General features: G+C 42.2%; 1 protein-coding gene across 1 annotated transcript in view; it reads right to left on the minus strand.

Annotated features, from left to right (window-relative positions):
* The window catches only part of plxnb1b (plexin b1b), a 113,093-nt gene that overhangs the window by 77,413 nt on the left and 23,520 nt on the right, over window positions 1–12,160 (minus strand). Inside the window, exon 2 of the mRNA XM_085776577.1 lies at window positions 6,576–6,646. The gene's annotated coding sequence lies outside the window, so the exon portion shown is untranslated. The remainder of the gene's footprint in view (window positions 1–6,575; window positions 6,647–12,160) is intronic.

The raw sequence follows: 12,160 nt of genomic DNA on the forward strand, positions 1-12,160 counted from the left end.
GTTTCATCTCTTCTCCATCCCCTCCCTGCTCGCACAACCTTGTCTGGGACACTCGCAGTGAGGAGGACGCATGCTTGTCATTCATTGTCCCGACTCAATTTGAAAAGGTTGTGAATGTTCAATGAGCTGCAAACTTTCCGTGTAGCAAACTGCAACTTTCAAACTGCATGTTGGATTACAGCATCTGAAAGCCCACCTCCCCCTCACACCCCTGGGACGTGTCTGTGTCAACCATTTTCTGTAAATTTCCAAAACCGACGTTGACACAGACACACTTCACGTCATCACTGACCAGCGTGTGTGTGCGTCATACTTTTATCCAGCTCTTTCTGTTTGCTACACAAATATTTGTAGCACCCCTTTGATGTGAACAACCAACAAAGTGTAACACTATGTATATCTTCCAAGAGAGACTGTCTGAAGATATTCACCATTATCCCTGTTATAAAACCATATTGTGTCTCCCCCTCCTCTCTATAATGACTTGTTCTTCACTCTGCATTCAAGTGCAGCACTGTGGAATAAATAAACTAGGAATAAATCTGAGTGCTGAACACAGTGAGTCTACTTGCAACAGACCATGAACCACACAGCCAACCAACCATGAGGATTTTCCCAAAGTAGATTTTCATAAAACACTCACCAGAAAACTAAGAGGAAGAATTAATGCTTAATTCTTATTTTCAACACCATAGGTTACACCCGCAAGAATCTTCTGTAACTTAGCCTGAGAGCTCCCTCGACTGACTGTTGCTCTTACTTACTCATCAGTTTTTATTAACATGAACAACTTAACAATTTTTGTAAAAAAATAAAAAAATAAAATGGGAAAAATAATTTCTGGCAGATGCTGCAGCCAAAACCTCCGCAGGCAAAAAAAAAAGCAAATAATGGAAACCAAACTACAAAACCACAGCAGAGCAGCCACTTCCTCCCATTTCAGTTCATTTGATTAACAAAAAGCAGAGCGCTGCGCCGGCCACGGTCCAGCGGAGAATATCTCATTAGGACTTCATCGAAAAATGGAGCAGTGTTTCTTGTCGTCTTTGATGCTTTCAGGTGTTTGGATAAATTTGCTCCCCAGAACTTAAACATTAAGATAACAAGATAACTGATGACAAAGAGTCAGTGATTCCTTTTCAGGCAATATATGGAAAAAAAAAAAAGACACATGGATGACCCACTTTTTTCCCCCCTATCTTTTCACCGCCCCCTCCACTTCCATGGGATTCCAACATCAAAAGCAACCCACCACCCAGTAAAAGCACTCATCCGCACCTTAATATCTTTAAGGTCTGAAGCATCTTTGAGGAGGTGGAGGGCATTAAAGGAGGAGGGGGGGCAGCATATGGAGCTAAATGGAAAATAGGCTCCAGGCTCCTGAAACAGGATGGGATGGCGGGTGAGTGAGTGAGTGAGTGTTCGGGGAGAGGGTCAAGCAGTGATTGAGATTCTGCACCGTGCTCCGCTTGTCTGGGAAGCTCAAGATGAATGTAGGTGACTTTAAATTAAAAAGGAGGACACAATCAGTGAAATGAGCGACTGGCCTCTGCTCTGCATGTCCCACTGTCTCCTTGGTCCATGTCATGTGACGTTAGGGTGCAGGTGTAGTATATATATATGAGCCTCCCCAAAGACGAAAAAAGCAGTCGAAAAGGAAAAAAAAAAAAAAAAAAAGGACAAGAGGACGACTAAATGACATGATTTGATTATGTTGTTATGCTCGCTGTGAGTTTAAACTGCTTCGCTCCAGGAAAGTCACCTTGTCTTGTGTGGAGATAAGCGAGGTCCATTACGCCCGGCATTACATCATTCTTTTAACGCTTTTATATCCTGTCAGACAGACACACAACAAACAAACAAACAAACAAACAAACAGAAAAAGACCTAAAATCTCAATAGTTTTGACATTTCACCTCGAGAAAGAGAGACCGCTTCGAGGACAAAACCTCTCAAACTCAACACTCAGTTTCTTTAACAATTGGTACCTGCTGCTCGTAGTATGTGATGCTGACAATACGGAGTGTGACGCTGCTGCTCTCATAAATAACAGCTTTTGTCATGGGGAACATTTAGTCCAGGGGAACAAATGGCTGCCAGTGATTTACAGACCTTTGGGGGAATGGATTATGATTAACAGTCACTTACAGACTTACTGAGATGACCACATCCTTCTGCCATACACACAACAACAACAACAACATGCACCAAGTGATAATGAATAGACCACTGATACTGACAGACTTAAATACATGAGAAAGGATTTTCCCCCCCTGAGCTGTAGTTGCTCTGAATCCCCCCGACCCCCTCCCGTCTATAATCTGTCCAACTGTCCCATGAGTGTCTGCACTCGACCGACACAGACGTCCAGTCCGATCCACTGTGTTACAGCTTGGATGTTGTATTCATATCAATAATTATGACACAATGATAGACGCCCTAATTAATAACCTCAATGAGTAAAAGCCGACACAACGACTTCCACCCACTGGGCTTTTATGAAGACAAACTGAGCTGTTTGTGTTATTTACTACTATGACGGAGGCTGTTCAATGCGTTTTTATACTGTTCATTGATTCCGTTTCACGAATGTGCTACTTCTCCACACTGGCTCTGTTGCTACGTTGTCCATCCAAGCAGCAGCAGCAGCTGCAGCATTTTACGGCCGCTGCCACTGTGGTCAAAAAAATCCCCCATAGGTCTGATCCTCAGCTATAGCGGAAGTGCCGGGTTTGAGGTTAAAGCTGCCAGAGAAGGTTCAACCAGTTATTAAATCCCAGGGTTCACTCACTTTTTCCTCCAGCGCTGCGAATGTCTAAAGTCAGCAGCGATCGAGAAAGACATGATGGCACGCAGCAGGATATCACTGATTGTGTGTGTGTGTATGAGCTCAAGCACATTGTGTTTGAAAAATATTCGTGACTTAGAGAAAGACCAGAAAAAAATAATCGCTTCGTGTTTACTCGTCTCTGTGGAGACATAAACAACTTCTGCCCCATGAACCGAAACTGTTTTTTTTTTTTACAACTGGGAAAACAACTGAGCTTTCAGAAAAATGGTCTCAACTATGAGCAGCTCTGGCTCTGAGATAGGGGTTATTGTCATCATCGTCGCCAGCTCCACTTTGTAGTGTCTCTTGGGGCAGACACAACTCACGCAGCTATCTCGGGATTATCGCATTTCTATACCTTGGCTGTGTAGACTAAACAGCACAGATCAAACTGGGCCAAGCCTACATGTCCACATGGCAAAGTAGCCACACAAACATGCTACTAAATACAGCGCCTAACGGAGCGGACAGGCGCTGGGATCAGCACGGCGCTCTGATGAAGCCTGTGACTTTAGCTAATCTGTGGGCACAGTGTGGGCTCATTTAAGCAGGTTTATTTGGTATCAGTCCAGATTCCTTATCAAGTCAATGTTACTTAAGATGTCTGATACGCTTAAATGCACACTAATCTGCGAAGCCCCAATCTATCCTACCGGCAGAGGCCTGCATGCGTCGGGTCCGACCACAGGTTCCAACAGACCGGAGAGAGCAGGTTGTAGCATATTACACATGCAGGAACCAAACATGCATTTATAAAAAAGGTGCTGTTACATTGTGTATTTGTAGCACCTAAAAAAAAAAAAAAAAAAAGCCTGAATGAGTCCAGAAGCTGTTAACCAGGCCTCGGGTCATTCAGCGTGATGAGACAGTAACCGACAAAGCAAACAGACTGTGTGCTTTGTATGGTGAGTTTGAGTAGAGAGGATTGTTGCAGAGGGCTGGTGGGGAGGTGTGGCGCATCAGGATAAAAACCACAGCAACAAGGTGGAAGGGACTTAAATAGAAAAGACACTGAATGGGGCATTCTGTCTCCGACAACGTGAGGCAGGCTGTGTAAAAAAACAATACAATGAAAAAAAATCGACTATATAGATTTAAAGCAGAAGTAAGCGATCCGGTCGTTTTGGCTAACTTTCTGTCAGCGGATGGAGTTAGCAGTCCCCGCCCTCGTCCCTACGTCACCACATTCACGCGCATCCCTTGGCTGCACACACAGAGAGGACCGCCCCTTTATGCCGTTCTCTCTCCTCATTGGATAAAGGTTGTAGGATACAAGGAAAGTTTTCTCCTCGGCTTACAGCAGAGCAGAGTGACTGACAGACCCGTGTTTCGGTCCAAACACTCTATGTAAGCGATTGCTGTCGGAAGATATAACTATTTAAGACTTATATTAACACAAATATTCCGCTTACTTCTGCTTTAACTGAGATGAGAATAGATAATAGATGAGAATTATTACAGACCAAATGCAAACACATCCCGTTCTCTCGTCCTGTCTGTGCTCACATATACAGCTAAATTCACAATGGTGCTGTTCCCATTCACATGTTTTTTTTTCTGTTTTTCCACACAACATCTGAGACAGTGACTGAAATGTGTTTCATGTTAGCAGGAAGTCTCATCTCCACTTCACATGGCCCACAGTCATTTGCCATTCTAGGGGAAGTCCAACCAACAAGATAAATAAGTACAGGTAACAAAAGGATGGAAAACTGTTTAACCACACAGAAAGACAGACTCTGGAGGTTCACAGAAAGCAGGTGACACTAGATAAGCAGAACTCTGATTCCTTTTCACAGGAAATTCAGTGGCATTAAGAAAGGCTTACAGGAGAGGCAAGACACACCCTGTGGATTCAAATTGTGGGTGAGTGGAATCTCACGGCGTGTTCGGGCAGTGAACCACATCTAAAGTTGCATTGTCAGGTGACGTGATCGAGTTTGTCCTCACACTGCAGATCCACAACGTCAACACAAACACATTGCTCTTTTTCTGAATAATTGAATGATTATTCAGACAAAGCAGCGAGCCTTTTACACATTTGCAAACTGTTTTTACATTCACATTGTGAATTGCAAGAGCAATGGGGTTTTCAGCATTTCCATGGGACAGGAATGGCTGCATTTTGACATTTATTGTCAATAAAAAGTTGTTTTGGTCTCCTTTATATGTGACAGATTGTAACTAAAATACGAAGAGACTAGTCATGTAACTTCTAAAATCATCTCTCCAGGATGTACGGTAGGCGTACGTGCTTCCTCGTCAATGATCAAGAGAAGACATCACATCCAGAAGTAGAGAGGTCTGGAAGCAGTCGGTAAAAGTAGACGGCAACAAACCAGTAGAGTTTGGGATCTAAGTACCATAGGCAATAAAACAACTGAACCTCTATCAATTTTAAACCTTTACATTTTAGTATGACTTCTGATCCGTACGTGACATCAGCAGAGGCCGATGCTGGAAAACATCAGTCATGTTGAATGGCAGAACAGGCTGAGAATGAGAAGCTGTGAGCTCAATAAATCTGCATATTTTTACAACCTCAGTTACTGAACTCAGAGTCACTCTCCACTTCACCTAAATCATGTTTCACAACACACATTCATTTTCACCGTGGAGCCCGGTTATCTGCTGCAACACTAGCAGCCTGAGGCAAATGAAACTCAGCAGAGTGTTGTAATGAAAGGAATGAATTGTGAATTATTTCATCCAATAGATTGATACTTTATTTACCCCCTAGGGCAAATTCGGGTGTAAAGCTGCTCATTAGTAATAATAAAAATAGCAGCAGTCATGCATCAAGTATCCGCCATGACACACAGCTCTGCTGCTGGAAAGTAGTTGGATGGTATCTCAATGCAAACAGCCAAAGCTAAAAGATGGGTTATGTGCGTTCTGCTTCTTTGAGGCAGCTGACTGAGGGCATGGCCCACAGCCAGAGGTTATGAGAAGATATAAACAGTTCACCCAACAACACCATCCACCTGAATCAACCACAACAGCTCCTGGGCCTTCCCCCTCTTAGCTTATCCTCCTGTGCGAGGTCCCCCGCACTACCCCGGCCTGGGAATAAATAGTCCTGGTTCCAATTTCACAATGTAATCAAAACACTGGGCTTTGTGGGAGCGCCAAGAAGATAGGAGCCTGGCAGAGCAGTGGGACAGCGAGGAGGAGGAGGAGGAGGACAGGGAGGAGGAGAATCAAGGAAGGGGGATCAGGCGTTAGTTTATGTAACCAAGTTCAGCTGGAGGAAAAACACAATAATCCTTGGCCAAGGCAAAAACAGTAAGAGCACAAGGGAGGAGGGCCGACCGAGGGAAGGGAAATATGAAAACAAACAGATAAAAGTCGCAGTGGGGAGGCCTCAGTTTGCTCGGCCCGAGCTTCTGGTTGTGGCGTGGGGAGGAGTAATTGGGAGCTGCTGCTGGCACTTAAAATAGCTGCTGAGTGTGATGGGATGTGGTTTGTGGGGAAGTGGACTTGACACAGTAGGAGGAGGGAACTCAAATCCCATGAGCTATTGTGTAATTCAGATGAACTGAAGTAAATAATTAAGAAGTTGAGTCGAGTGATCGCCCTCGAGACACATCTGGTTAATCCGGTGCAAAAAATCAGCAAAGGCCGAGAAGGAAAACCACTTTCATAATCATTTCATGGGAACAGAAATGAAGAGTGCCATGCCTTTGACTATATGTAATAATCCAGAGAAGCATTAGCATAAACAGAGCGACATGTAGTTTCCTACCTGTGGAAGTCTACTGCTCTTTTCCTGCCATTTCCAATGTTTCCATGGTTCCCATGAGGATCTCTCCCAACCTGAAGGAAAACAAGCAGTTCAGTACACTGATCTTATTTGTACAGCTTTCTCCAAAAGCATTACATAGAGTACAACACAAACGGCCTTTGAGGAGCCATAACGTGGAAACAGATGATGATGATGATGATAGCAGGAGTCAGTGGCTGAAAAATTATCCCTGACAAAGTGAACTTAAGCCATTCGCGACGCCTGTCATGTTTTCTTAATTCACGCTACACAAGCGAAGGGGCCTCCATTCTTCATACAAGGTGAGCATTGTTCACCGCGACAACAAAGACCTCGATGGTGAGTGCACGGAGAGGGAAGAAGAGCCGACCATAAAAGTCACCTTTTGAAAAGCCAGACAGACAAACAGCTGCCACAGACCAAGAGAGCCTGGCACAACATTACACACACACATCCCTCACTCTGACACTGACAACTAACAACACACACTCGAAAGTTGAGCTTTATAATGTGTGTGTATTGCGTCTAACGAGCAGAGCCAGAGTGGTGTCAGAGTGGAGAGAGGCAAAAAAACATTCTAGAGTTTTTCTGGCTAAACTGTCAGCATGGCCACAAATTAAACTCTAGACAAATTATTTTCTCCAGTTTTGTAGCCACACTTGTCTTCTGGCTAAAATTCTGGTCAAAAATGCAAAGAGACTTAGATAATAATTTTAAATATTTTTTAAATGCAGCCAGGGAGCTCTCTGCTCTCATTAAGCTCAATGCATTTTTTTCACATCAGCAGGAGAAGGAGCTCAACTTTGTAACTTGCTGTTAAGTGCTTTTTAATTCATTTTAATTCACCAAAAAATAGTCACAGGTCACAAAAAAGTCCTCTTCTTACTTGGTGTGGCTAATCTATATTAATTTATTTTTGTTTTAAGCATCATTGAAAAATCTCACATTCATCAAAGTCTCAACCTCTCTTCTTAACAACTCCTCAGTAGTGTAGGGGTTAGGGTAACTGCCTGCCAACCCTAAGGTCACTGGTTCGAATCCAAGGGAAGAACTCTTGTTATGTTATGTTGAATTCTGCTCTCCTCCCCCGCCTTCAATTGGTTACAGGTGTTTGTTATCTCCTTGATTACTCGTACCAGTTTGCAGCACATCATCACATTACAATGAATGACAACAGTCTTGAAAGCAGTGTGCTCTCTGTAGCCGAGTGGCAGAGTAAAGGTTTAGTGATCATATGGTCATGGGTTCGATTCCTGCCTCAGTCATTTCACATCATTGCTTGACTTTTGATTCCAATTATTCAGCTGTCATTGGACAGTCTTTGATTCCTCATAGTATAAAGCTCATTGTAACTCAGGTTCTCTGTGGCCATATGGTTAGTGTGTTAGGTGTTGTGCTATTTCAACAATTCATATATCAAAACGTGCAGCTTTTTTTGAACTTTATCGGCGTTACTTTTCTCTTTTTAACTATTTATACTTTTTAAAATATTTAACTTTTTCTGCAAATTAAACTCTAGACAAATTATTTTCTCCAGTTTTGTAGCCACACTTGTCTTCTGGCTAAAATTCTGGTCAAAAATGCAAAGAGACTTAGATAATAATTTAAAATATTTTTTAAATGCAGCCAGGGAGCTCTCTGCTCTCATTCAGCCCAATGCTGAGAATTCTCCACAACTCTGTCTGAAACATGCTTATGTCTGTGCTCTCTGTGGCGAAGTGGCAGAGTAAAGGTTTATTGATCATGAGGTCATGGGTTCGATTCCTTACTTTTTTTTTTAAGCAGAAGCCAGTGATCCTCTTATCAAAGGTTTTCTTTACCCCTCACATACTGTCTCTGTCTGTAGCCTAGTGGTTAGCTTGCTGGTCTGGAGACCTGAAGGTTGCTGGTTCAATTCTTGCCTCAACAACAATTATAGTGAATTATTTTCCCAGTTGTCCTCTGTTGACTTCTGATAACTTGCTTCATGTTGAAACTGCTGCTCTCAGCCTGAAATTCACAGAAATTTTCATTCTAAGTCATTCAAGCTTGACTCTCAAGCTTTCTTGATGTTGACAGTGTGCAGATCATTAACAGACAACAGTCTCTGCAACTGTGTGTGCACCGTGGCCTAGAGGCAGAGTGGAAGTCTAATGACCATGAGGTTGTGGGTTCAATTCCGACCTTGGTCAAACATTTGTATGGTGATCACTGCTTGCACTATTTGCTAATTCTGCAACAGCGTTCAGTTGCTATCAGCAGTCACACCATTTCCATTCTTGGAAATGCTTTTTCTAGTTTTCTATTTTATCTGCTGTCGTATTTATTGTTTCTGACTGCGATTATTAGCTATTATCTTCCATTAGGACCTAATGTATCCAGTCACGGCAGCTTAGTATTTATTGTATATTCATTGTTCTTCACCTTTGTACTACATTGATGCTGGTTCTATTGTTTATATGTTGATATTTAATATTTGAATTCCTCACATCCAGACGTGTGGGAAAGTGATCGGTTTGTGTCACACAGCCACTCCTATTTAAGATGGCTTCCTGTGGTGGCGCAAACATTTGCTTGAAAAAGGTCTAGTACCGAAACGTTGCATAATAAATTCTGCAAGTTGGCCATGTGTGCGGGAACTCTTCTTTTTCTTTCTTGTCTAATTATTTGAAATCATCCCTCTTCCTGCTGGTGATGCAAGCTGCTCAAATCTTTATGTCACATTTACAGTCTGCCAGAGGACGACATCATATCAACATCATTATTGTGCTCACAGTACAGGTCAGACACAACAACGTTCAACACAACATCCCAAAAATAGAACCATATAGTATGCCAGAAAAAAAGAAATGTGAAAAAGAAACTAGAATCGCCTCTATGTGGTTTTCCTCCACATACACTTTAGCTTCAGTTTAAACCTCTGTTCATCCAGAGTCACATAACATATTATCTCTAGACTATTTGTGTGAAATTGTGTGGTAATTTGCTGTGTGCAGCCTTGAGTTATGATGATGAGTTGTGTTTTGATCTCTGACCACCAACATCTTATCAGTTCGTCCTCCTTTTTTTGGCCAAATCTTTTCCATCGAGGCCTAAAACTGAGATGTCGTACCAGCGGATTTAAAATAACACTCCTCTGACTTTCACCGGCTGGGGATTATAAACAATAAACCTTGAGTGCATGAGGTCTGCATTAATAATAATAAGACAGCGTTGTCTGAACGTCCTCCCAGAGGGCAGAGAAAAAGAAAAAAAAAAAAAGACTTCCTGGCTGAGAAACTTCTCTCAACAGTATTTCAGGCTTTTATGGGTGAAGCTGAACTCAGTCAGTGGAGAGTAATGAGCCAGTACTGTAATTCATGTGTCCACAGCAGTCGATCTAACAAACAAAACTGTCTGTGACAGATCAAGTTAACACACTTAGTTTAACAGATGTGTAAAACTGGACCATAACTTTACTTAAAATGCTAAATTTCCTGAGCTTCCACAACTAATACTATCTGTGATGAATCAACCTTCTGTGCGAAGAGGGAAAAAAAAAAAAAACACCTCCTCCAGAAGCAGCTTTGATCATAAAAAGATGAGTCCAAAGTTAAACAGCGCTGTTGAAAATACCCCTGACCTTGGCATTGACGTCAACAACACCAAATTCACTTAGTGGAAATGTTTTTACTCCTGGAGAAATGACTGGAAGTTTAAAGGGAAACTTACAAACTTTACAACACACAACTTCAGACTCATTGCTCAGTGCAACGAGAGCGAAAATGTTGTTTTGATCAATTAATTCAACCCACAGCCCACGTTACTTTAATCACTTTAATTGTCCCTGTCATGTTCAGTCATTGTGCCGCTGCTGCCTCACTTGAGTGACAGGCTAACAGCTTTCCAGCGCTCTGAATCTGAGCCAACATCTCCAACTGGTTTGGCAATTTCAAGTGAAAGGATATGGAAATGAAATCTGATAAACAGGCAGATAAACAGATACAGGCAGAAGAGATCACTTCTTGTTTCTTTTTTCCTTCACTGTGAAAAAATGTAAAAAAAAAATAAATGTTGTACTACATTTAGATTTAAAAGACAAATCACCTCTGCAGTTGTCTGTGACTGTCCACGGCTCCCCGTTCATTATTCACAGTTTTGACCAATGTGTTCACAGCCTGATGGGCCAACGACCGTAAATTCTGAATTGGCATCAAGATTATTACAAGTTGAGTATTTGACTTTTTTCATGTTGAAGAAAATGGTAGCTGAAATAACAGTAGTAGTATTGATTATTTACTACATTTATTATTTAAAAAAAGAAAAAAAAGTTGAACACAACAGGTACAGATTAGACTAAAGCACTGTAATTATAACCAAACTCAAACAACACTCACTGTGGGGCGCCGTGTGGTACAGTGGGTTGAGCAGGCGCCCCATATGCAGAAGCTACAGGCCGAATCCCGCATCGGCGGCCCTTTACTGCATGTCATTCCCCTTCTCTCTGCCTCCCCATTTCCTGTCTCTCTCAACTATACTATCCAGTATCCAGTAAAGGCAAAAAAAAAGCTCAATAATATTCTTTTAAAAAAAAGGAAGTGTTTTGTTCTGAAAAGCAGCTGAAACGAAGCCCTGGTCCTCCTCAGGTTTTCTCTCTCAGATAATTCATTACTTCATGCTCGTCATCCACCACAGGTGTCCTGAAGCTGTACAAGCTGTGTGCTTCCTTTCCCACAGGAGAATCAAATGATACCGTCTAGGAATGTTTCCTTAACTTGGAAACTTGGTCAAACCAAGGAGGTTTTTTTTTTTTCCTTTTTCAAATCCACCCTCAAGGTTGTAAAAACTGGAGTAGCTTTAAACTCTATAGAGGCCTCTGCTCCTGCCTCGATCCTGTGGCCAGGATGCGTTGGGGCTTGTTCTGTGCAAAGACTCCCTCAGGTAAGAAGCTGGCTCAGATACAAGGAACTAAACAGTCGTGTGTTACAGCAGACCAAGGAGTGACACTGCTGGCGTCCTATTGATTTGTTCTGCTCTTCGTTAGGATCAACTTTTCCCTGAACTTCCATAAAGCAAAGCTGGTTTAAGAAAGTAGATTTGCTATTATTGCAGTGTGAAGTTATTTTGCCTCTAGGGGGGCACAGGTATGTGAAGAGTTAAGTCTTGTAATTGACCACATTAGCTTCGCACCTAATTCTGTTTCCACACTCAAACGTCTTTACCTCAGTCCAATAAAGTTGGGGGATGATTCATTTAAGTGGGTGCGCCTCATTACAGAACATTATGCTTTCCAAAGAACAAAAATGAATCACAATAAATCACCCGTGTATCCTACTGAGCACTAATCTTTTCAGCAGTATCCAGTGAATAATAAAGAAAAGAGCGTCTCATTGCAACATGTGGTCACTTTTCAGGACTTTTCAATAATCAAATAACATCATCTGTATCTCCACCAAGTTTTCAGTCACATGCTCCCAGAATAGATGGTAGTGTTTCAGGTTAAACAGATGAAATTACACCAGTTTTGCTGTATGATGTCACTGTCTCAACTTATGAACAGGTGCACTTGGCTCGTGGCTCCTCGGCCTGTGTGCTTGTTGTACTTTGGA

This window comes from Trachurus japonicus, chromosome 5 (assembly GCF_045865225.1).
Source record: "Trachurus japonicus isolate A0001 chromosome 5, Traja_1.0".
Lineage (NCBI taxonomy): Eukaryota > Metazoa > Chordata > Actinopteri > Carangiformes > Carangidae > Trachurus > Trachurus japonicus.